The sequence below is a fragment of the Mauremys mutica genome, unplaced genomic scaffold (genome assembly GCF_020497125.1).
Source record: "Mauremys mutica isolate MM-2020 ecotype Southern unplaced genomic scaffold, ASM2049712v1 Super-Scaffold_100342, whole genome shotgun sequence".
Classification (NCBI taxonomy): Eukaryota; Metazoa; Chordata; order Testudines; family Geoemydidae; genus Mauremys; species Mauremys mutica.
This window is the reverse complement of record NW_025423320.1, coordinates 217,822-243,061: the sequence shown is the minus strand read 5'-3', so window position 1 is coordinate 243,061 and position 25,240 is coordinate 217,822. Positions and strand designations below refer to the sequence as shown.

The 25,240-nt window shown below is 54.6% G+C and overlaps 5 non-coding genes across 5 annotated transcripts; 4 read left to right on the top strand and 1 right to left on the bottom strand.

Annotated features, from left to right (window-relative positions):
- The first annotated feature begins 2,569 nt into the window (after positions 1-2,569).
- Positions 2,570-2,641, top strand: TRNAA-UGC. The gene has a single exon. It is a non-coding gene; the product is annotated as a tRNA-Ala (tRNA).
- A 10,776-nt stretch (positions 2,642-13,417) lies between these two features.
- TRNAA-CGC lies at positions 13,418-13,490 on the bottom strand. Its single transcript has one exon. It is a non-coding gene; the product is annotated as a tRNA-Ala (tRNA).
- Positions 13,491-13,602: 112 nt separating this feature from the next.
- Positions 13,603-13,676, top strand: TRNAI-AAU. Its single transcript has one exon. It is a non-coding gene; the product is annotated as a tRNA-Ile (tRNA).
- A 9,270-nt stretch (positions 13,677-22,946) lies between these two features.
- Positions 22,947-23,018, top strand: TRNAQ-UUG. The gene has a single exon. It is a non-coding gene; the product is annotated as a tRNA-Gln (tRNA).
- An 803-nt stretch (positions 23,019-23,821) lies between these two features.
- On the top strand, positions 23,822-23,915 carry TRNAI-UAU. Its single transcript has 2 exons — positions 23,822-23,859; positions 23,880-23,915. It is a non-coding gene; the product is annotated as a tRNA-Ile (tRNA).
- Positions 23,916-25,240: the final 1,325 nt, after the last annotated feature.

Sequence of the window (25,240 nt, the reverse complement as noted above, 5' to 3'; positions counted from 1 at the left end):
TGACCTGCCAAAGAGCATAGAGAGTTTGTTTCATTTTGGTCTGTCACTATTAGCAGAAGAGTGACACCTAAGGGCTGTCGCTACCACCCACTGTGGGGCTTGGATTTATGATGGTGGGATTAAGAGCATCATGCTCTACCAACTGAGCTAGCTAGATTTAAAGTCAGTCAACTGGCCAGTCGCAGTGTAGGAGGAGCCTGAGGGTGTTTATTTGTGAGCTGAGGTTCCCTGTCTGACATTTGCCTTCTTTCCTGGTTCGTTATGTCTCCAGCTAGCAAACCGGAGCTGTCACAAGGCTGGTTAAATGCTGCTTTCTAGACCAGAGAGCTGGGGTTGATTTAGATGCTGTCGCCATCAGCTGGTCAGAGTAACCAGGGTGGGAGGGTGGAATTTAGGATTCTCCCACCAAGGGGAGGTGCTGTTGGACTCATCTAGTGGGGGAGAGTCTGAGTCTGAGTCCCCCACATACCACACACACATTTTCACAGGGAATCAGGTCCCCTGGGGAAAAAAATCAAAAGAAGCCTGGCCCAGGAGTGTCAGAGAAGGGAATCACTGTTTGCCTTAAGAGGTGGGTTCGGGAAACCTGCAGGTCCTTAGATCCCTCCAGTGTCTGATAGAACCATTTGTGGGGAAAGTCTGGGGAAGCCGAGGAGGACAAGGAGATGGGAAAAGGTCTGGCAGCTGTTGTGCATTCCCCATGGTCCCAGCAGAAGGTCCGGGGGGCTCAGCACTCAGAACGCAGAAGATGGCAAAGCTCAGAGCCCTGTTACACAGAGTCAGAATGTGATCATCTCACACCCAGGGGGAGCAACACCCTTCCCTTGGTTTCTGTGCCAGAGCGCCTATCAGCTCAGTGTCCTTCCCGCAAGAGTCGGCTGCTGAGAGGGTTGCGATGGGGTAAATGAAGGCAGAGGAGGATTGTTCCTGATGGATTTTTTTTGTATTGCTCTGTGACCCTGCTGGAGGAAGCATGATTTGAGTTTGTTTCAGTGACTTGGGTTGGTCTCAGGTTGTGACCCTGAGCACAGGGGTTCCTGCACTCTGCTCCCAGTCCCTCAGGGAATGGACAATGGAGCAGTTTCAGAAAGTGGCTAGAAAGTAGCTTAAGAAAGTGTAACATAAGTGAGAAGAAAAATCATATCGTGGGCTAGTGGTTAGGATTTGGTACTTTCACTGCCAAGGCCTGGGTTCAATTCCCAGTCAGAGAAAAGTGACGTTAGACTGAAAAAGCTTCAGTTATTCTTCACTTGCAATGTAAACAAATCCATGTTTTTTTCCTGATTCCCCCATCTTCCCAGTGTCTCCATGGCAGGGCTGGCTCCAGGCACCAGCGCAGCAAGCAGGTTCCTGGGGTGATCAGTGGAAACGGGAGGCACAAAGGCAGGTCTGGCCCTCTGAGTCCCTCTTGGAGGGAAGGACTTGCTGCCAAAAGCGGCAGAGGTAGAGCTACTGTTGATTGCAGCTTTTTTATTTTTTTTTCCACTTGGGGTGGCAAAAACACTGGAACTGGCCCTGCTCCATGAAAGACAATTTGTTAAATCCCAGATGAGTGCAGTTCTATCAGTTCTCAGCCTGAGTCCTTAGGTCTTAATCCTGAGGATATTGTCCCATCATGGGACCATTTCCCTCCTCTCTTTCCTAGGGAAGCACAATTTTCCTTGCACAGACACAGGAACAGCAAGATCTTTCTCTGTCCCTTGTGCAAAGCAGGGGGCCAAATTCCATGGAAACAATGGACAAGCCGGGGGCCCTGGGCACATCCAGCCCTGGCCGTGAGATGTTCCCTCCCCTCTTTCTTTATGCCCCTGTTGTTATTTCATGGATTGTCTGGGATGGGGGAAAAGCTGAGTTCACTCCAGGTGGAGGGGAAAAAGGACCCTGAAAATCTCAGGACCCAACCCCTGCTACCAGGATCACTGAGGTGCTGGGAATCTGCATGGGAAAGGGACTGTGTGAATTGTCAAGGTGGGGAATGAATAACAATCTACAACTAAATCCACCTCATTAACCACTGACACAGGTTACGTTTCCCTGCTGCCGATAGAAGGGAAACTGGGAGTGATTCTTTGCTGTTCAGCCATGGAACCAGTGACCCAATTGCACCGCAGTGAATGTGCTGGGGAAAGCTGGACTTCACAGGCAGGTGGAAAGAGCAGATCCTAGAAACACCTGGAGCTCCCCACACCACTGCTGCCACCAGGGTCAGGTGTTGAGCGCCTCACAGTGCCCCCCCCGACACATTACCTTCCAGCAGGGGGTGGCAGCACCCCCCACCCAATGCAGGGGAGAGGGCTGAGTGTATCTCTGCACCCTGAGTCCAGGGCACCCACTCTTTCTATAAGTCTATAATATATAACCAACTATTGTTGTATGTAAAGTAAATAAGGTTTTTTAAAATGTTTAAGAAGCTTAATTTAAAATTAAATTAAAATGCAGAGCCCCCAAGACTGGTGGCCAGGACCTGGGCAGTGTGAGTGCCACTGAAAATCAGCTCATGCGCCACCTTCGGCACACGTGCCATAGGTTGCCTACCCCTGGTGTAACCCGTAGCAAGCAAAAACTATCTGGGGATGTAGCTCAGTGGTAGAGTACATGCTTTGCATGTATGAGGTCCTGGGTTCAATCCCCAGCATCTCCAGGTTGATTTTTTCACCCTCCTGCTTTGCTCATGCCCAGAGGGGATGTGGCCCAGCAGTCTCCCTGCAAGAGTTTCAATCCTGCTCAGTGAGGGGCAAGTGCCAATTGCATGGAAGGTCGGGGGCGGTTTCTGCTCCTAAGTCACCTTGGTACATGTAAGATTCCCACCAGCTGTGCTGCTTGGGACAACGGTAGATGAGAAGGTTGAATCCTCCAGCACTGGAGGGAAAGGTCCCATCTGCACAGACTGAGAGGCAAGGAAACAGAGGGGCAGTCAGTGCTCAGAGAGGAGAGAGGTCGGTGACTTACACCCAGCAGGGGACACTGTCTTTTTGAGTATCACAGGGGCAGCTGTGTTAGTCAGGATCTGTAAAAAGTGACAGAGTCCTGTGGCACCTTATAGACTAACAGACGTACAGGAGCATAAGCTTTCGTGGGTGAATCCCCACTTCGTCAGATGAATGGAGTGGGAATTCTGTGCCTGGCTAGCCAACTACAAAAGCAGTTTCTCCTCCCTTGGTGTTCACACCTCTGCTGCTAGAAGAGGGTCTCATCCTCCCTGATTGAACTAACCTCCTTATCTCTAGACTGATTCTTGCCTGCATATTGATACCTACCCCTGGAAATTTCCATGACATTCATCTGATGAAGTGGGGATTCACCCACGAAAGCTTATGCTTCAATACGCCTGTTAGTCTGTAAGGTGCCACAGGACTCTCTGTCTTTTTGAGGCGAGTGCAGCTGGCTTCGGATGGTGCTGACGATGGATAGAAAAAAGGCTGGAGTCAATGACAGACGAGACCACAGAAGGGGAAGGGGAATGGCAGCCCCACAGAAGGTCCTGGGTGCTCAGATGCCCCAGTTATTGCACCCTGGCCTGTCACAGAGAGAGAAAAGACACCGAGGGACCCAGCCCCCCTACAGTGATCCCATGGACAAGAACCTGGCTGGGAGTGGGGTGAAGGTTCCCTCTGGGCAAAGGGGAGCTGAAATCCCCCAGTGTCCTGGAATTTAAGCAATGGAAGCTTCAAACCCTGCAGGGGTGGGGGCTGAGGTGCATCAGCAGAAGGTTGGGCTGGACAGGGGCGGCAGGTTTGTATAATTTTTGGTGGTGCCCAGAATGGGACCAAGTCCTGTCCCACCCCCACCCCAGCTTTAGGCCGATTCTCCCGATTCCCCTGAATCAGGCCCCACCCCTAAGAGGGCCCCGTGCCCAAGCCCTGGTACTGCGTACTGGCAAGAGCTGGTGCGCTGTACCAGGGTGGCCCGGCTTCCTCAGGGGGCAATTTAAAGGGCCTGGGGCTCCCAGCAGGGGCTGGGGTAGGGCTGTGGGGGGCTGGGTGCTATTTAAAAAGTCCAGGGTTCCCATTGTTTCTACTGCCCTGGCCATTTAAATAGCCCCCAGAGCCCCGCCGCTTCCCCAGGGCTCCCTCACCTATTTACAGGGCCGGGGCGGTGGAAGCAGGGGAGCCCCAGGCCATTTAAATAGCCCCCAAGCCCCGGGCTGCTGCTGCTACCCCGGTGCTGAGGGGGGAGGGGGCACTTACCATACAGGGTGGGCTGTACCCCCTGTACCTGCACCCCCTGCCTGCAGACAGCTCCTCACCCCCTGCCCTGCCCGCAGCCCCTCACCCCCTGCCCTGCCTGCACCTGCCCCTGCCTCAAGCCAGCCCCACACCCCCTGCCCACAGCCAGCCCATCTCCAGCCAGCCCCACACCCCCTGCCCTGCCTCCAGCCCCTCACCCCCTGCCCTGCCCGCAGCCAGCCCCTGTCTCCAGCCAGCCCCACACCCCCTGCCCGCAGCCAGCCCCTGCTGCACACCCTGCCTGCACCTGCCCCACACCCCCTGCAGCCAGCCCTGCACCCCGTGCCCTGTCTCCAGCCAACCCCTGTCGTACCCTCTGCGGCCCTGCCTGAAGCCAACCAGCTCCCCACACCCCCCTGCCTGCACCAGTCCTACACCACCGGCTCTGCACCTCCTGCCCTGTCTGCAGCCAGCCCCGCACCCCCTGCCCTGTCTCCAGCCAACCCCTGCTGCACCCCCCTGCCTGAAGCCAGCCCCACACAGCCCATCTCCATCCAGCCCCGCACCCCTTGCCCTGCCTGCAGCCAGACCCTACCTCCAGTCAGCCCCTGCCCTGCCTCCAGCCAGCCCCATGTCCACTGGTGCCTGCAGTTCCCAGGGCAGTAACCCTGCACACCTGCTTCAATGAGGGGGGCAGGGAGCAGCTGGGACCCACACATGTGCACACCCTAGGGTGACCAGACAGCAAGTGTGAAAAATCAGGATAGGGGTGGGGGGTAATAAGATCCTATATAAGAAAAAGACCCGAAAATTGGGACTGTCCCTATAAAATCAGGACATCTGGTCACCCTAGCACAGCCCCAGGGAGTGGCAGGGACCCACACATGTAAAACGGAATTCGTTTCTAGTTCAGGCCCATCTTTTTTAAAAAGAACTTTAGGTAGGGTTAACATACACCCGTATTTTCCTGGACATGTCAGGCTTTTTGGTTCTTAAATCACTGTCTGGGAGGAATTTTTAAAATTTAAAAATTTAAAAATTCCTCCTGGGAAAATATGGACGCATGGTAACGCTATTAGTACAAAAAATACATACTGTGGCACATCCCTTAAATCAGAACTTTTTATAGGGAACCAGTTCCTAAGGAATGAAAGTTTTTTTATATATACATATATATATCTATATTTTAAGTTATCCCTGCCGGGGCCCGGCTGAAAATGACTGCCCAGAGTTCGAGAACTGTCCCTGTTCTCATTGGACAGATGGGGAGAAGCCTGAAGTACAAAGAAGGGACGTGACCTTCCCAAGGGCCTACACAGCAAGGTGGTGGCAGAGCCAGAAAGAGAAGCCAACAGTCCTGACTCCTGTTCTAATGGACAAAAAAAACCCAGAGAAAGGGATAGAGCCCAGGAATTGAGATGGTGGGGAAATTTCATTGAAACCATTTCTGTCAGAAAATCCCCTTCAGACTAAACCAGTTTGTTTCTCGAAATCAAAACAAGTGAGATGAAAGTTCTTTGCAAAAATATTTTGTTGCAAAACAAAAGCATCTCCTGTTTGATCACAGTGTGTTAAATTGTCTCGTCGCACACAAAAAGGAGACACTTAGATCTCAAACATTAGATAAGATGCTTCAGTCTGAGCTAAGTAATTGCTGCTCTTAACAATTTCAAAATAAAAAAATACAAATCAAATAGACTATTTCAGATATTCTATTATGTCATAATCTGCTCTGAGTAAATGTGATAGGACACCGCATATTATGCACTACTCCTAGTGACACTCTCCAATGGATCCCCAGCCACCATGAGGTAGGTAGGAGCGGATCATTATTATCCCTACTTGAAAGAGGAAGACGCTAAGGCTGAGAAAGGAGAATTGACTTGTTTTAGGTCACACAGCCAGTCACTGGCAGATTTGGGAATAGGACCCAAGAGCCCTGATTTTCAAACTAACCATTGGATCTTGAATTTCAGACACTGAATGACCTGAGTAAAGTGCTCTCAGATGAGCTCCAGACCAACAACAGTGCACAGTAATTATTCAGCAAGTATTTGAGGAGAACTGCAATGTTAGAGAGAATCATGAACTGCTCAGAGACAATTAATGCAGAGGAGCAGCAAAATTCATCAAACATATGACTGGTTATGACTTATTTCCTTGGGCTTAAAAGAGAACAACAAGGACCTGAGTCTCCTCCCTGTCAATAACCCCCTGCTCAGCCAATCGGTAGAGACTGAGGACGGGAGGCTGAGGGTTCTCACCAGAGAGCCCAAAGAATGGCCCAGGTCACCGGTGGGGATCACTGCCTGAGCACTATTTCAGACCCACATTTTCGGGTGGACCTCCCACAGTGGGAGCTGCAGAGCACTCCCCTGAGACACACACACTCACACCCCGCTCCTGCTGTTGGGAGGGGAACAGGAGAAAGGGCAAGAGACAAAGAGAAAGGAGGGAGGGATGGATGGAGGAAAAGGTGAAACCAAAAGGACAAACCCTAATGACCCCAGTGATTCTAAGGGACAAAATCCCAGGTGCGGAATAAAATTCTGCCTCCTTAAGCTCGTGTTTTCCATGCCTAGAATTCATCGGTCACCAGATGGATCAGACTGAACAGGTTTCAAACCTCGAGGAGGCTCTTACCTTCTAAACAGGGACGGCTGTTTTCTAGTAAAATCAGGCAAAGGGAAGGAGAAAACTCGAAAGAGGTTCCTCCTGGAGCTCACGTCCGTGAACCCGAATACTCTCTCAGTCCTCAAAGAGAGACCTGGAGAAGGAGACTTGCTGAAGCAAAGCCACAGGGGTCTCTGAGGTTTCCCTGGCCCCTCGCCCCTGTCCTGCCTGCCTGATGTCAGCATCTCTCTGTGAGGTCACCACCTCCCCACCACCTTTGACCAATAGTCTGAGGTCCTGCAAAAAGCCTTTGTGATGTCACTGCCACACCCCTCCCTTGCTGTGCCAATGTCCTGCCCCTGCCCAGGCACTTTGGAGGTTTGAGCTACTCCCTGTGGAACACCCCACTCAAGGAGCGTTCGTTCTAGGAAGCAAGCCGGCTAGACAGGAAAACATCAGACGCTGCTCCCAATGCTACACTCAGTTTTTCAGAAATTAGTCGACTTTATGGCCAGAAGAGACCATTAGAGCATCTAATCTGACCCCCTGCATATCACAGGCCTCCTGTATGACACAAGAGCTACTTTTGGGGCAAACACATTCCAGAAAGGCATCTAGTCTCCATTAGATGATATCAGGAGATGGTGAATCCACCACTTTCCTTGGTAGCTTGTTCCTGTGGTGAATCATCCTCGCTGTTGAATATTTGTGCCTTAGTTGTAATATGAATTTGTCTCTTTTCACCTTCCAGCCATTGGGTCTTGTTATGCCTTTCTCTCCTCGATTAAAAAGCCCTTTAATACCCAATCTTTTGTCTCCATTAAGGCCCTTCAACACTTCAGTGAAGTCACCTTTCAATCTTCTTTTGATAAGTGAAACAGGTTGAGCTCGTTCAATAGCTCACTAGAAGGCATTTTTCTCCAGCCCTCAGAACACTCCATGGCTCTTTGGTCATCAGACTCCTGAACTGCAGCTGGATGTGGTTCTTGTTCTCCTGCACAGCATAGCCCCTGGAGAAGAGGGATCTGCAAATGTGCATTCGTATGATACCTTTGTTTAACTGATGAAAACATAAACTAGACACTTAGAGGACTGGAACTGATTTCAGCTGATGGACAGCTTTGCTAGGGTTTTATGCATTTGGACAGTGAAATGTTGAGTGTTTACATTGATATCAAGCACTCCTGTATAGAGGAGCCCCTGAACATAATGGAGAATGGAAATGAAAATGTTTTCCTTTTTTTAAAAAAAAGAAAGAGGGTTATAAGAGAACACTGGGGTTTGAACTGAGGATGACTTGAGCTGCAGTCAAGCACTCTACCATTGAGCAATATCTCCATGCCACTAAGACTTGATGGGGCCTGGGGCTGAAACCAAAACTCTGAGCCCCACCTCCCAGGGCTGAATCCCTCAAGCTCTGGTTTTGCCCTCTCCCCACTGGGGCAGGGCTCAGGCATTGTCTCCCCTGCCTCTGCTCCGTGTGGAGGGGCTTGGTCCCTCTTTCCAGGGCCACGTAGTAAGTTTTTTTTTTTTTGCAAAAAGGGGTTGTAGTGAAAGGAAGTTTGAGAAACCCTGGCATAGAGCCTCTGAATATGTCTAGACTTGGCTCCCTGGGGCAGATCAGGCACTGAAAGTACAGCCATGGAAACACCACACCCCAGCCTTGTCTAGCAGGCAAGAATCAAACCTCCACAGACAAGTACCTGTTGCTTGTTAACCCATCTCCCTAAGCCCTCAGCCACCACCACTTAATGAAGGGGCTTTTCTACACTATGGTTCTGGTCTCACTGAAGGGTCATTTCCAATTGTTTGCTCAGACCAGCATTAGGGGAAATGGTGCCCTGGGCAAAGCTTGTACTTTGGCACTTCCCCATTGCCCCTGGACGATCCCCACTCCCCCTTTACCGCTAGCTCCTGCACTCCCAGCCCTTGCACCTCCTTCACCCCTAACTCCTGCCCCCTCCTGTGCCCCCTTTGCCCTTAACTCCCTGGGCCACCAGCCATTGCCCCTCTCCTGCAGCCCCTTCACATGGCTCCAGTGCTGGGGGCCCCGCACTTGTTCTCCCTTTCCCTGGGCTTTGGCATCACTAGCCCCTGCTTAGCGAGTAGGGTTCAGTGGTCCCCAAAATGTGGGGCGTGACTCCTAGGGGGACACAGAGGAACATTCATGGAGTCAATGAAATCAATTGAGCTTCTTCAGTCTCTCGCTGGAGACATTTCCCTTGTTTTTAAAGGCAAAAATCCTGATCTTTCCAATGGGAGCTGCTGCTTCAATGTTCAGTTTGGGGAGGGATTTGGCTGCACTCAGAGATCTGCCCGCGGGTTACAATCTGCGATCCGAAGGGTCGAACGCAAACAGCGTTTAGATGGGACCCTTAGTGCCGCCCCCGTGTGGCCAAAGAGTAGAACTGACCAGCAGAGTTTACAGCTGGAGCCTGGGACGCTCCTGAACAAACTGGGCACGAAGCCTCTCGCGTGGGACCCTCGCTGTGCAGCAGGAGGCGGAGGGAAGCTGATTGTCAGGGCTCAGGGCTGCTCCCTGCCATGCTGAGCCGGTGTCTGTGCTAAGCTCGGCATCAATCAGGTGATTCTGGGAAGTTCGGGGTCCCCGGGCTCCCACAGGAGGGTGAAGCAGGTCACCCCTGGAGCAGGTTAAAGCTGCAGGGTGACAGTGGGGTTGCTGCCCCTGGGAGCAGCTGCTGTAGCACCGCCTGGGCAGGACAGGGAGAGCCAGTTATACCCGCCCCCCCAGCCTGTATCGGGGGATGGGAGCACTCACACCCTGGGGACCCACCCACCAGAGATCTCCTGGGGGGACAGTGGCACCCACCCACCCAGGATCTTGTAGGGGGGGACAAGGGTATCCACACTCTGGGATCCTCTGTAGAGGGACGGACACCCACACACCCAGGATTCTGTATGGGGGGCAGAGGTACCCGGACACCTGGGCGGGGGAAGGGGGCACAGAAACATCCGGGATCTTACCTGGCAGGACAGCGGCGCCTGCAGCTCGACATGAGACGGGGGCGGGGGAAGCAGGAGCATTTCCCAGTTCCAGGCTGTCCCCGTCTGGCCAAGGCACAGAGCTCACAAGCAGAGTTTAAAGCTCCAGCTGCCAGGCAACAAAACAAGCCGGGCCCTGTGGCTGGTGCCTGTGATCCCAGCGCCTGGGGAGGCTGAAGCCAGCGGGTCGCTTGAGCTCAGGAGTTCTGGGCTGCAGGGCGCTGTGCCGATCGGGTGTCTGCACTAAGTTCAGCATCAATATGGTGATCCTGGGGAAGCTTGGGGTCCCCAGGTTGTCTAAAGAGGGATGAACCAGCCCAGGTCAGAAATGGAGCAGGTCAAAGCTCCTATGCTGATCATAAGTGGGATCTCACCTGTGAATAGCCCCTGCAGCATAGCCTGGGCAAGACAGTGAGACATGGTCTCTTTTTCGCCACCCCGCAGAGCCTGGATGGGGGGATGGGAGCACCCACACGCTGGGGATTCTGACTTGGGGGGAGGGACACCCCCCTGCCACACGGATCTTGAAAAGGGGAACAGCGACACCCACACACCACAGAGCCTGGATGGGGGCAGGGGAACCACACAGGGGAACTAGTTCATGGGGTGGGGGAAACACCCATATGCTCCATTGCACCATTCTTAATGAGAAGAATGGGGGCATCAGCACAACACGGATCCTTAACGGGCCGGGGGACACCCACACACTCCACTATTAACCAGGAGGGACAGGGGTACCAGACACCCCCAGTAGCGTGGAGAACACCCACATCCACCAGATCCCTCATGGGTAAGACAGAGGGGATTGTAATGGGGCCCAGCGCACCCACGCACCAGGGATTGTTAAAGGTTGAATGGACAGGGACACCCACGCACACTGAGATCATGGCCTTGGAGGAACGTAAACCCTCCACAGAAGGATCTGGTCTGTTCCATGATGGCTGCCCAGCCTGGGTGAGTCAAAGTCTCTTTTTATACAGGCACGTCCCAGAGATCCTGACTAGGGGAGAGAGACACCCACCCCCCAGAGATCCTTAATGGTCTAGGGTGCACCCACACACCAGGGATTCTTATGGGTGGGAGGAATGGAGACAGCCAGACACACTGAGATCACTTCCTCCCAGGAGCCTGGGCCAGACAGGGAGACACAGTCCCCCTTTACATATCTGCCAGACAACCTTCCTCCCACCCCCTCCACACAATGTTCTTATTTGGAGGTGAAGCCAGGCAAATCACATGGAGGATTCTTATCTGGGGAACTGGGGGGACCCACTTACCACCAGAGATTCTTAAGGGCAGGAGGAACAGGGACTCCCACCTCTGTAGCATGGGGGTGGGTCGCCTGCTGGGATCATCTGGGCATATTTCACCTCGTCAATTCCCTGCCATTGCCTTGGGGGCCCCTTGTTCGCTGCCTCTGGCACCCAGTTTAGCCTCCGTCCTCAGGGCTGAAACGCTTTGATCTATCTAAGGTCTGTGGGATCAATATGTGTCATGGTGTAATTCTGTGTTATTCGGGGGTCAGACTAGCTGAGCTAATGGCCCCTTCTGCCCTTAAACGCCATGAAAACATTTCCCTGGTTTCTCCTTGTGCCTGACAGACACCACGGTGAGGGACCCAAGAGAAGATCCTGGACACAGCGCTCTGGCTCTTACTTTACTTGGGGACGTCAGCGCTTTCCTAGCAAAGCTGCTGCTAAAGCGCTGGATTTGGGGAACGGTTCGGCTCCGATTCAGAGATCTGCCTGCGGGGTGTGAACCTGCCACGAGGAGCGGGAAATGCAACCAGCAACGGGAGGCGTTGGCTGAGCTCCAGGCTGCCCCCGTGTGGCCAAAGCTTAGAACTGAGCAGCGGAGTTTGAAGCTGGTGCTGGGAGGGACCTGAACACGCGGGGCATGAAGGCTCCTGCGTGTAACGCTTGTTGGGTGGGCAGCTGAGCGTAGCTGATTGCTGGAGTTCAGGGCTGCACCCCGGGGTGCTGAGCAGGTGTCTGTGCTCAGGTTGGCCTCGCTATGCTGGTTTCTGGGAAGTTTGGGGTCGCCAGTTCCCCCTAAATAGAGGGGAGCCAGCCCAGAAAAGGAGGCTTTCAAAACTCTGGTACCAATTGGCAGTGGGACTGCCCCTGTGAAGAGCCGCTGCAGCCCCGCCAGAGAGAGCCGGTCTCTCTTTATGCAGCCCCCCTCCCCCATTCCTCAGGACGGGGCACAGATCTTGTGCTCAAAGATCTGTGCCCCGTGTTTTCACCTACATGTGAAGCGCACAGGGCAAATAACCCTCAGCACATCAGCTCAGTTCCAGGCTCCACTTCCACTGGCTCAGGCAAGATGGTGCAGAGGAGCCCCTGGGTGGCTGTGGGCCTGGGGAGGATGGCTTTTGATTTTTTGGCCTGACCGCTACGGGCAGCAAGGCCAAAAGTCAGATGGCCGGCTCTCCCGTCCACCACGCTCATCAGGAGCCCTTAGTCGACAGGCTCGGAGAATGCGGGCATCGCCCCCCACTACCTCTCGCATGCAAAGCGAGCGCTCTGCCTCTTGAGCTAATTCCCCGCAGCTGGCCTGACTCTCAGGCACCGGGCAAAAAAAGGCAAGGGCTCTGTGGCCTTAAGCAGAACACTGCCAGAAATGGGGGTGGGGTGGTTGGGCGCTACCCAGAGCTGGGGAAGGGGGTCCGAGTCCCAGCCACGCTCCTCGGCACAAACACCAACGCTCCCTCCCTGGAGTGTGTCTGGGCTGAGAGTTAGCCCCTGAAACAAGCACCAAACTTCAGAAGACAACACAGGGATAGATCACTTGACGATTGCCTGCTCTGGCCATTGCCTCTGAAGCGCCTGGCATCAGTTACTGTCAGAAGACGGGATAGTGGCCTAGATGGACCATCGGTCTCACCCAGGAGGGCCGTTCTTATCTTCACCACTTTCCTCTAACCCAAGCAAAGCCAGAAGCAGGCCCAGCTCAGCAACTCTAGCAGGCTCCCTGGCCCCTGGCCCAGCATACAGCAAAACGACCCTGCCTCCGCCAGGATAGACAGCCACCGACTCCCTCTTCCAGACCAACGCAGCCCTTCCCCGCTTTGGCTGTCTCCAAGCTGTCTGCGTGCTCTGCTCTGCTCTGCTCCACGGCTGCCATGCTGCATGAGATCAGGAGGCTGCGAGGTCTCACGGTCTCAGCTGAGCTGGTATCGCGTGCCACCCCGCCCATCTCCTCATTCCCTTCATGGACCCCTGGGATGTGAGTAATTCTGTATTTGAGTGGCTCTCCCTCCCGGCCATTGAGCTTGGCGTAGACTAGCAGGGAGGGAGGAGGAAAGGGATTGTGCTCCAGTGAGAGCTCAGAAAGAAAGGTGCAGGTCCCCCACTAGAGCCCAGCAGAGCACAACAGAGCAGAGCAGGCTGGAGAATGTGTGTATGGGTCTGACTACTTCTCCCATGCTCTTCCATTTGAGCTAACTTCCCCCAGCTGTCTCCAGCCTCCCAGTCAGCGCAAGGGGGAGAAGGGCCGGGGAGGAAGAGCTTTGTGCTCTGCAAGGGCTGGCTTTTTGGGAGGCCAAGCGGGGAGAGGGATGGAGGCCACTGGAGGAGCTGAACCGGCTGACTGTCCATGGCTTCTAAAAGAACGTCCCGCGGCTGCCTTGCCGCTGGAGAATGCGGGCATTGATCCCGCTGCCTCTCGCATGCGAAGCGAGCGCTCTACCACTTGAGCTAATTCCCCTACGCTGGCAGGTGGCATCTCGATCCATCCATTCGATAACGGAGGCCACATCGTTCCCCGCGCCAGCCCGTGACTCCTTCCAAAAGGGTCAGGCAAGGTCTAGTTTCCTATAGGCTGGCTAGCTCAGTTGGTTAGAGCGCGGTGCTAATAACGCCAAGGTCGTGGGTTCAAGCCCCATGCTGGCCACTCTGGGTGTAGGAGGGGGAAGGTGGTCTCTGCTCTTTTGGCTGACTGCTAGGGGTGGCAGAGGCCAAAACCAGGTGGGCCGGGAGCAGGCAAGAGCCCTGCTGGATGCAGGTGCCGGGCAGAATGAGGCTCCTGGGCTCCTCGCTCCACCTGCTGCCTGAAAGGAACTTGGAGACGGGTGAGCCTGGCCGGCTGCCTTCCAGGGTCATAGGAGGCCAGGCTTGAGCTGCCCGCCCGTGAAGCCAAAATCACAGGCCTGCTGGCTCGCCCCCATTGTCCACAGAGGGTTGACCTGATGGCCCGAATTCTTGCCGGCCGCCAGCTCCACCCAAATGGACCCGACGCCAGATCATGCTCCCCAGCCCAAGCCACAGAGGAAGGCTTAATCCTCGGCACCCCAACCTAGGGGAGAGGCTTCACACTCCGCCGGCGCAGGGTGACCTTTGGGACTTCCCTGGACACCATCCTCCCACCGCCCACAGCCAGACCCCCCAAGCCCACCCCTCCGACAGGAAGGAGCAAGAGGACCACTCCGCCCAGGGGCACCACCACTCGAAGTCAGCTTCACTTGCTTTCTCTTCTAATCCTTTCCTCCCAAGTTATGCGCGTCTCACGGGAGCCGGCCCTGGGAAGACGCAGACACCGCACTCTGACTGGGGGAAGCCAAACGCCCACACCGAGAGTTTAGCACGGGCTCATGAGGCACTGGAGGAACCCCATGCAGACGCACTGACGGAGCTAAGCTTTACGGCCAAGGGCCCTACCTGTGCAGAAAGCCAACTTGCTTGTGAAAAAGACTCCTCTTTCGGCTCCCCTTCCAAACTTCCAAATGCCTCCCAATGGGAAAACACACCCACTGAAACACCCAAACGGTCCTAACGCTGGAGCCAGGCGAAAAAGAAAAGCAAGGAAAAGATTTCTAAATGGCCACCCTGCCAGAGTCATACAGCTCCACAAGTGAAACCCATGGGAGGGACATTACACAGAAAAGGGGAATGGAAAGCTGCCCAAATTGAGATGCTGTGGAAAGCTACAGCCCCATCGCTACTCCTACTCTGCACACTTCTTGCAACAGCTGATGAACGGCCAGGTGCTTTTCGCATCCAAGCCCACACCAGGGGAAGACCTTGAGAAGCTTCCCGTGGCTTGCCTGGTTTAGCTGGTCAGAGAGCGGCACTCGTGGATGCCAGGGGCACCAACTTATATGGGCTCCTGGGGCTAAAGCCCCAGGAATATTCACAGTCAGGGGCTCTGCTCCACCAATATTTGGAGCTAGGTTTCTCCCCTGCTTGGAGCGCCCCGCCCTGCCCCCGCCTCTCATGCCCCCTGCCACCGCCAGGGCTGGAGCTTCCCCCCCGCTCCCCACCCTGGAGCTTCCCTGCCTGAACGTAAAGAGCGCGCAGCGCGCATCTCTCTCCCTTGCTGCTGCTGCCGCCGCCGCCTAAGGGCTACAGCATAACAGCAGTGCAAGCTGCTGGTGCTGTAGCACCTCAGGAGGGGGAGGGGGCCGTGCCGTGCTTGGCAGCCCTCCCCTCCCCTGCCCCTACCTGGAGGAGACGCGAAGGGACTTCCGGCCAGGAGACGGACATCACTCACCTTAGCAGCTGCTGGGGCTTCCGTGAGTGTTTGACCCTATGATTCCCCCCAGCCCCAGCCCCCGCCCCCACTCCTGCCCAACGCTGGGGAAGGGGGGGCAGCCCCATCCCCTCCCACCGTCCCCCAGGGAAGCTGTGGTGAGGGGCAGCAGGCTGCAGCAGGGGTCAGGGAGGCAGGAAGCCACATGTGAAGGCAGTGCCCCTCCCCACCACAGGGCAGATGCGGGAGGGGGTTCATAGGCCTACCTGAGCAGCTGGGGCTTGGGTGTATTTTGTGCCAACTTGCCCTCCCTGTCCCCCCCCCCAGCCACCACCCTGCAGCCCCCCCACTCCTGCCCCACGCTGGGGACGGGAAAGCCCCATCCCCTACCCCCAGTGAGGCACAGCAGGCTGCACTGGGGAGGCAGGAAGCCACATGTGAAGGCAATGCCCCCTCCCCCAGCACCCACCAACCCACCTGCCACAGGAGGGATGGGAGAGGGAGGCTTCCTAGACCTGAGCAGCTGGGGCTTGGGTGAATTTTATGACACCCTGCTCCCCTGCCCCATAGCCAGCCACCACCCTGCCTACCCCACTTCTGCCCCATGCTGGGCAAGGGGCAGCCCCATCCCCCATCCACAGTGAAGTTATGGTGAGGGGCAGCAACATGGAAGGCCACCTGTGATGGCAACCCCCACCCCCACCCAGTACCCATCATAGGGGAGGTGAGTGAGCTTTCTGGACCTGAAAGGGGCCCTAGGAGCATGTTCAGTGACTGTGGGGCAGATTGAGTGTGCTGTGGGGGGCAGGGGGGGAGAGGAGGGGTCCCTCCCCTGGAGCTTGCTGCTGCCAGTGGTGGTGATGGGGAGTCCTCTCTGGCCCTAGCCCTGGGGCAGCCTGTCTGCACCCCAAGTTCCTCATCCTCAGCCCTGCCCCACCCCAAAGCCTGCACCCCCAGCACCGAGCATGCTCCTGCACTGTGAACCCCTCATCCCCAGCCCCACCCCAGAACCCTCACCTGAGGGGAAAAACATGCAACTTAAATTTGGTGGTCAGTTTGGAGTATCATTGTATTTAGCACAATATTTGATTATTTTACACCCTTCAAAGTATGTAACTGGTCGTATGCAGGTGTTACGGAGTGGGAATGTTCTTAATGTTTTCTCTGAATACTGTGTGGGTGCCTCAGTTTCCCCAATGCATTTCTCAAGGCTCTAGATGGTGGGATAAGGGGGTGTGATTGTTGTAGAGCCCTAGAGGGACAGTGTGATGCTGTCTGCACAGAGAATGGCTGCAACCCTGCCTCCAGGCAACTGATGGCCTGGGCCCCTCCCCTGCAAAGGTGCCAACTGAAGGTGTTGGAGACAAAGAGATCAGGTGACCTCCTGGCCCGGGAAAGGGACTGAGCAGAGAGGAGTGGGGGCTGGAGGGGCTTTGGGAGTCTGGAGCTGGCTGGGGACCAGGCGTGAAGTGCAGACGTGAGGGTCTGGCTCACTGCCCCCAGAATGGACCCGGCCGAGGGGTCCGGTTCACTGTACCTACAAGCTCTGTTTTAGACCCTGTTCCTGTCATCGAATAAACCTCTGTGTTACTGGCTGGCTGAGAGTCGCGTCTGACTGCGAAGTGGGGGGGCAGGACCCTCTGGCTTTCCCAGGACCCCGCTGGGGCGGGCTCGCTGTGGGAAGCGCACGGAGGGGCAGAGGATGCTGAATGCTCCAAGGAGAGACCCAGGAGGTGAAGCCGTGGGAGCTTCTTGCCCTGCAGACAGTCTGCTCCAAGGGAGAGGAGGCTCCCCAAAGTCCTGATTGGCTTTGTGGGGAGCAGTTCCAGAGCATCGCCCAGGGACTCCGTGACACCCAATACCCACCACAGGGGAGGCGAGTTGGCTTTCTGGACCTGAGAGAGTCCCTAGGAGCATGTGCAGTGACTGTGGTGCAGAGTGAGTGTGCTGCGGGGGGTGGGGAGGATGGGTCCCTCCCCTGGAGCTTGCGGCTGCCAGTAACGGCAACGGGGAGTCCTCTCTGGCCCTAGCCCTGGGGCAGCCTGTCTGCATCCCAAGTTCCTTATCCCCAGCTCTGCACCCCCAGCACCCCAACCCTGAGCACCCTCCTGCACTGTGAACCCCACATCCCCAGCCCCACCCCAGAGCCCTCACCTGAGGGGAAAAACGTGCAACTTAAATTTGGTGGTCAGTTTGGAGTATCATTTTGTTTAGCAAAATACTTGACTATTTTACACCCATTTAAAGTGTATAACTAGTCGTATACAGGTGTTACAAAGTGGGGCTGTTCTTAATGTTTTCTCTGAATACTGTGTGGTTGCCTCAGTTTCCCCTGTGCATTTCTCAAGGATCTAGATGGTGGGAAAGGGGGTGTGATTGTTGTAGAGCCCTAGAGGGCCAGTGTGATGCCATCTGCACAGAGAATGGCCGCAACCTTGTCTCCTGGTGGCCTGGGATGCTCTCCTGCAAGGTGCCAACTGAAGGTGTTGGAGAACAGAGAGATCGGGTGGCCTCCTAATGCCTGGAAAAGAGACAAAAGCCAGAGGAGGGAGTGTCAGTGCCTGTGCGGACTTCCGGGAAGCGCATGGTGTGGAAGGGGATGCTGGGATGCTTTGGAACTACTCCATACAAAGCCAGTCAGGACTCTGGGGGAGCCTCCTCTCTCTGAGCAGACCGTCTCCAGGGCAAGAAGCTCACACCTTCCTGGGTCTGACCTCGGAGCATTCAGCCCTTCCACACTGTGTGCCTTACGCAGCGAGTCTGCACAGGCAGGTCCTGGGGGCAACCAGAGGTCCCTGCACCCCAACTCTGCAGTCAGATGTGACTCTCAGCCAGCTGGTAAAACAGAAGGTTTATTAGACAACAGGATCACAGTCTAAAACAGAGCTTGTAGGTACAGAAAACAGGACCCCTCAGTCAGGTCCATCTTGAGGGGTGCCCAGAACTTGGGTCTGGGCTTCTCCCGATTTCCCCAGCCAGCTCCATAGAATCATAGAATTCAAGATCAGAAGGGACCATTATAATCATCTAGTCTGACCTCCTGCAAGATGCAGGCCACATAAGCCGATCCACCCACTCCTGAACTAATTCACTCCCTTGACTCTGCTGTTGAATGCTTCAAATCGTGATTTAGAGACTTCAAGTAGCAGATAATCCACCAGCAAGCGACCCCTGCCCCATGCTTCGGAGGAAGGCGAAAAACCTCCAGGGCCACTGCCAATCTACCCTGGAGGAAAATTCCTTCCCGACCCCAAATATGGCGATCAGCTGAACCCCGAGCATGCGGGCAAGACTCTCCAGCCAGACCCTCTGGAAAGGGCTAACAATATCCCAACATTCACCCTTTGTAGTAATTACCAGTGGCACGGTATTGACCTATTGACTAAACCCGTTATCCTATCGTACCATCCCCTCCATAAACTTATCCAGCTTAATCTTAAAGTCATGGAGGTCCTTTGCCCCCACTATTTCCCTCGGTAGGCTGTTCCAGAATTGCACTCCTCTGATGGTTAGAAACCTTCGTCTAATTTCAAGCCTAAATTTCCTAACTGATAATTTATATCAGTTTGTCCTTGTGTTCACATTAGCACTGAGCTGAAATAATTCCTCCAAACTGACACTCCCTCATCTGGCCTTTGTGTCTCTTCCGGACAAGAAGGCCACCTGATCTCTTTGTCCCCAACACCGTCAGTTGGCACTTTGCAGGGGAAACTGAGGCACCCACACAGTATTCAGAGAAAACATTAAGAACATTCCCACTTTGTCACAACAGGTGCAACAAAATTTAATACCGTATATTGAAGCAGGCAAGTGCTGCTTCTGACTTTCCACTTTTAATTGACCCTTGTAATCTTGTGGTGCTGACGCATTGTAGCTTCATTTTATATCCGCTTACAGGGTGGAGGACCTGCGGGGGGGGGGGAGGACCACCATTTTGGGCCTCACCAAAAATTATACGAACCTGCCGCCTATGCTACCCACAGCCCCCTGCCAGTCCAGCCCTACCCACCCCCAGGTTTGATGGTGCCCCTCACTCTGGACCCGCAGCCCCTGCCAGCCCAGCCCTGCCCCCCACAGCTCTGCCGCTGCCCCTCACTCCTGACCCACAGCCCCTGCCAGCCCAGCCCTGCCCCCCACAGCTCTGCCGGTGCCCCTCACTCCTGACCCACAGCCCCTGCCAGCCCAGCCCTGCCCCCCACAGCTCTGCCGGTGCCCCTCACTCCTGACCTGCAGCCCCTGCCAGCCCAGCCCTGCCCCCCAAGCTATGTTCAAGAATCTGAGAAAAGGTGCAAATCTGAGATTTTGTTAGCATTTTATAATTAGAGAGACGGGAAAATCTCAGGGCATATTCAATTAGAAATAGACAACTAGAGAGAAGTGGGACAAACGTTTAGGGTATTTTATATCAACCTTTGAGATTTGCAGAGAATACCTTCTGGCAAACAGAGGCTACAGGCACCATCCCTGCCCACCCTGGCTAATAGCCATTGATGGACCTGTCCTCTATTAATTTATCTAGTTCTTTTTTTGAACCCAGTTATAGTCTTGGCCTTCACAACATCCTCTGGCAAGGAGTTCCACAGGTTAACAATGCAACTGCCCTGAGTTTACCCCCCCCCCCGGGTTGTATATGGAAAAGAGGATGAGGATGAGGAGAGCCATGATGTGTCTGTCACTGGCTGGTGCCTCAGTTTCCTCTAGGCAGCAGTGCTGCAGGCTCCTTTGGTCAGTGCCCATGCAGCTGTGTCGGGGGAAGGGGGAGTAGAGGCTCATGCTCCCCAGCCCCACACCCCTCCCCCAGCAGCTGGGGAATCCAGGCCAAATGTAACCCTGGTAGCTAGGCAGGGATTAGCCTAGGCCGGGGTAGGGCTGGGGAGGAATTGCGGGGGAGACAGATGCGCCTGCTGTGAGGGGAGATCCTCCCATTCCCTGCCAACCCCCCTCACTCCTTGCAGCACGGCGCCCCCTAGCACTTCTTTCTCTGTCGTGGGGGTGTCTGCTGCCTGCTTCTCTCTTAGCATCATCTCTCCCCACCCTGGGGCACTGGTGTCACCCATCCTGTGCAAACAGGCAGGCCCTGGTGTGCCCCATGGCACTGCCCTGCAATTGGGGGGGGGCAGCTGTTGGATGGAGCCATATTGAAATATGGGGGTGGGCAAGGCTGGGGATCAGGACTCCTGGGTTCTCCCCCCAACTCTGGGAGGAGAGTGGAGGTTAGGGAGTAGAGTGGGGGAGGGGCAGGGCTGGGATCCAGGGCTTCTGGTTTTCTCCACCTCCTGCAGCTGCCTTGGTCCTTTCAGTGCGTTTCCTGTTCCAAATTCATTTGCTGACTTGTGCAACCCACCCCAGAGGTGGCTGCATCTCAGTGTTGGGTGAGGCACCCTTGGCTGCATCACCTCCAGAGCACGGAGCAGCATCCACTCATGCAGCCAGGCAATGAGCATTTCCCACAGCCTGGAGCCGAGGGGGAGGCGGCAGCTGCTGTTCCAGCTCCTCGGGGACAGGCCCTGTCAGCCAACAGCCACTTCTTACTCCCCACAGCTAAGGGCGTCGGGTTTCTCCAGTGGGGGTGTGGAGCAGCCGTTCGTTTTCCTGTTCGCACTCCTCTGCGGTGTGAAAATCAGGGAGGGGAGGCAGAAGCCCCATTTCCCTCCCGAACTGACGCCCAGTGGGGGAAGCCAGGACAACAGGGTGGGGCGGCAGGTGGTGGCCAGACTCTCACCGCCAGGGTCTAGTCTAGCTCAGGGTCCAGCTCAACCTCCTCCCCGCGCCACTGGCCCCCAGTCCCCTTCCACCGCCAGGTCAACCCGGGCACTAGGGCAGGAACGGGGTGAGGCAGCTAGTCAAGCTGAGCAAGGCAGGCAAAAGCGAGTCTTGTCTTCATGGGCCGCTCCCAATGACGTCCTTTTTGTGTGCAACTGCTGCAAAAATATCTCAGGCAGAGAAGTAACAGGCCAAAATACTTCCCTACAGCTGCCAAAGTAGCTCAGTTGGGAGCGCATTAGCCTGAAATTCTAAAGGTCCCTGGTTCAATCCCCGGCTTTGGCAGGCCCTGTCATCCCTCTTTGCACAGTGGTGGCTTGTTTTCTGGGAGTACAGTGGTCCCTGCACCCAAAGTGAGTCCCTGAGCTTGGGCTCTGCAGTAGGAAAAGATATTGTGGGCTTCCACCCCTAATTGGCTGGCCTGATATTTAACAATGAGGGACAGGAGCTGTCTCTCCTAAGTGAGTTATTGGTGGACCCAATATGACAGGAAGAGAGTGCTAGAGGGGGTGCTTGGCAGTGACAGGCAGGTATAGAGGATGAAAACTCTTCTGTGCAGCTGAGCAAGGGCAGTACCAGGGAAGGGGCATGTGTGAAAGTGGCCATGTGGAAGGGAGTTGGGGGCCCAGGAGGAGGCACTTGATGTTCAGTGTCTTGGAGCAGCTGGGCTTGGACATGGTGGGTGTTCAGATAATGCACATTAACAACTCTAGGGTAGCTTGATGGGCAGAGGGTGATTGGTGGAAGGGCCCATCTCTCTGGTCCTCCGGGCCACTGAAGAATGATGGGGTTGGAGTCTTGTTCTTCACATTCGCAGTGTGAGTACAGAAGGTGGTGGAGCTCCGACCAGGGAGGGCATTACTGGTGGGCTTTGTGCTCCATGGCACTGGTTACGGCTATATTAGTGTGTATGGTCCCCAATTAAGGCATGAAAGGAAAGTTCTATGAAGGAACTGGCTCCCTTCTTCTAGACCGCACGGTGTTTGGTGTCGGGGGGGATTTCAATTGTTGCTCCGGCCTGAGGACTGCTGGTCCTGTTTTCCCAACCGTCAGAGGAAACTCTTCTCTGATGAGCACTACTTGGCTCAGGTCTGTAGTGAGGTCGGCTTAGAGGACGTGTTTCTCCACAGTGGAACAAGTGGAGGGCGGGCGATAGCCTCCTATTCCTCTGACCCGAGCTCACACCAGCCGCAGAGGGGATACACCTTTCTGCAGGGACAGGCCAGGAGTCGCACTGACCGGATTTCCGTGAAGGAGAGCACGTCGACAGCCCAGTGCAGGGTGGTGCCAATGGACTGTTCAGATCATGCAGCTCTCACCGTGTGCTCAATGTGGGCAATTCCCTGACCCAGGGCAGAGGACATTGGAAGCTGAACATCCAGAGCTTGCAAGATAAAGGAGCAGGGGGGCGAGGCCTGGAGGTGTTGGCAGAACGGGAAAGCATCAGAGGGTTCTGTGGTTACCAGGGGGATTGGTGGGAGTCGGTGAGGGAGGAGTTGGCTTTTTTGTTCCGGCGGCTGGGGAAACACCACAACATTAAAGAAACCAACAGTGCAAAGTCCTGCAGTGTCACCTGTGGGATTTCCACAAGAGCATCCAGGCAGGGGAGCCAGTCAGCGTGTGACTGTACGACCGGATCAAGCGACAGCTGGCCGAGTTCCAGGAGATGAGGCTGCAGCTGGCCGATATGAGCGGGAGCATCGAGTGAAGGGAGGAGCAGACTCCCCTGACATTTTTGCAGCCTGTAGGGAATGGAGACAAAGCAGGGGGATGCAAGGACTCAGGGCAGGACCCACGGATCCGGTAGTGCAGGACCACAGTCACTGGAGGAGGAGAGAGAGTCCCGCGAGAGGAAGCTGATGGTGGGAAGCAATAAGTGCAGAGTGCAAACCAGCCAAGAGTCAGAGGGGTCTAGAAAATGAAATAGCAGCAGGTTCCATGGTGTAATGGGCAGCACTCAGGATTTTGAATCCTGGAATCTGAGTTCAAATCTCAGTGGGACCTCGTGGCGATACGTTGCTTTGCTGCAAAGCCCTGGAGCTCAATGTGTTTGGCTACCTTCTCTCAGGGTGAACTAGACTGAGTTTTTTTCCCCCTTACGCTGGGTGACTGATGCCCACTGGAGATAGGTCTTTGGTCCGGCTTGTTCAGTGGACTGGCCACTGTAGGTTGCGGGTCCCAGAACTTAACAGTCTGGCTAGAGATTCCTGTGGATTGATCATATGGTTGCTTCTTGCTGCTTCACCTGATGTCCACAACTTTGGTCCCTGCAGCTGTCACACTCTTCCTCTTGCCCACATGGTATTTAAAGGAAGGAGGGCCAGGGCCAGGCTTCACAGTCAGGGCTAGGCAGGAGGGAGGCAGAGTCCCAGGCTGGAGCCCAACACACCTCTCCTCCTCTGGGCACCTGGGGTGTTGTTCCCCCCTGTTCAGGCCCCCCTGGGGCCCTGCACTTCACACAGCTCTCCCTGATTTCAGCTGTTAGTGAGGGAGCCTCACTGATAACGCAGACTGGGCAGTTTCTTGCATGAGAGACACTGTCCCAAAGCAGGACTAATGCTTAGAGCTGGTTATCAGTGATTTCAGATGTGTTGGTCTGCAGCAAGACTCTCCATTGAGTCTTAACCGGCTCTGTTATTACACAGGAAAGAACAAAAGGGTGAAATGGGGCCTGGAACCCTTAAGAAGAATCCACCCCACCGAGTACAACACTTGTCGCTACCTGCACTCACCTCCACTGAGAATGTTTTGGGGTCACTCCTCACCTTTATCAACCTAGGAAACTGGGATAATAGCAATTAACAGGTGCTCCAGTGGTGCAATTGGTTAGCGCACAGTACTTATAGGGCAGTGCTGATAGGAGCCATGCTGAGGTTGTGAGTTCAAGCCTCACCTGGAGCACTGGTTTTCATTAGCCAAGTGGTGTCACCCCCTCCTTTGGCCTGTGGGATGTAGAATTCCAGCCCTGGGGACCCTCAGGAGGGGGCTAATAAAAAATGCCCCCTTCACTTATTACCTCCTCTCCAGGTCAGAATCTACCATCCTTTCTCCCCCCCAGCCCCTGTGCCAGGATCCCTCAAGCAGAGCCTGGAGTCCTGCCCAGGGCGTCTGTACTATTGACAAAGACTAAGTGACAGGGACAAAACACTCAAATCCCACCTGGTGCGGGGAGCCAGGTTTGCTCTTCAAATTCTGTCATTGGTACATTTTCAGGCCTGGGAATGTCCCACAACAGCATTTAATGGGAAGCTGCCTGCAGAACAGTTACACTGCACAGAGCTCCTGTGGAGGAGGGGTGGGAATTAGTAACATTTTGAGGATCGTTTGGGAAATGAGCCTTTGCTGACAAGGTTTGTCTCTGTTCATATTTCACCTTCAGGTGTTATGTTGAGGGATCTTTAGTATATTTTTGTGAGGTTAATAACTATCTCCTCAACTTTATTTACTCATCTTAAAAATTGGTGTCACTTGATTTTTGCATGTCCCTGTGAAAATACAACTGACACGTGTGGCTTTCTACAGAGGGTCATGATGTTAAAGTTAAGGAATTCAGTCTCTGTACTTCTGGGGGGAGTGTTGCTTTTTTACAGCTGCCACAGGGCCAGGCACACTGGGCTGTTAGCTGCACCCACTGTCCTTGCCAGGGGCCCCTGCTGAATCCTGGGGGTTGCACTGCCGTGCTGGGGTGACTGCAGGTAGAGAAGCTGCTGTGGAGCAATGTAGAGCAGGTGCAGGAAGGAGACGGGGTCACTATTCTCATTCTGAACTGCACAGTTTTCCAAATTTGGGACTAGATTCATAGATTCATAGACTTAAGGTCAGAAGGGACCATTATGATCATCTAGTCTGACCTCCTGCACAATGCAGGCCACAGAATCTCACTCACCCACTCCTGTAACAAACCCCTAACCTATGTCTGAGTTATTGAAGTCCTCAAATTGTGGCTTAAAGACCTCAAGGTGCAGGGAATCCTCCAGCAAGTGACCCGAGCCCCACGTTGCAGAGGAAGGCGAATGTCCGAGAACAATTCTAGGGGAAGGTGAACGCAGAGCAATGACACTGGAGATGCCCAGACCTCCATTGGGGGCAGTGTGGAAATTAATAATGGGAAGATCATTTGTGAAATTAGTCGTCACTGACAAGATTTGTCTCTGTTCCTATTTCACGCTATGGTGTTAGTTAGAGGAATCAGTACAGATTTTTACTATATTAATTAAACACTTAAT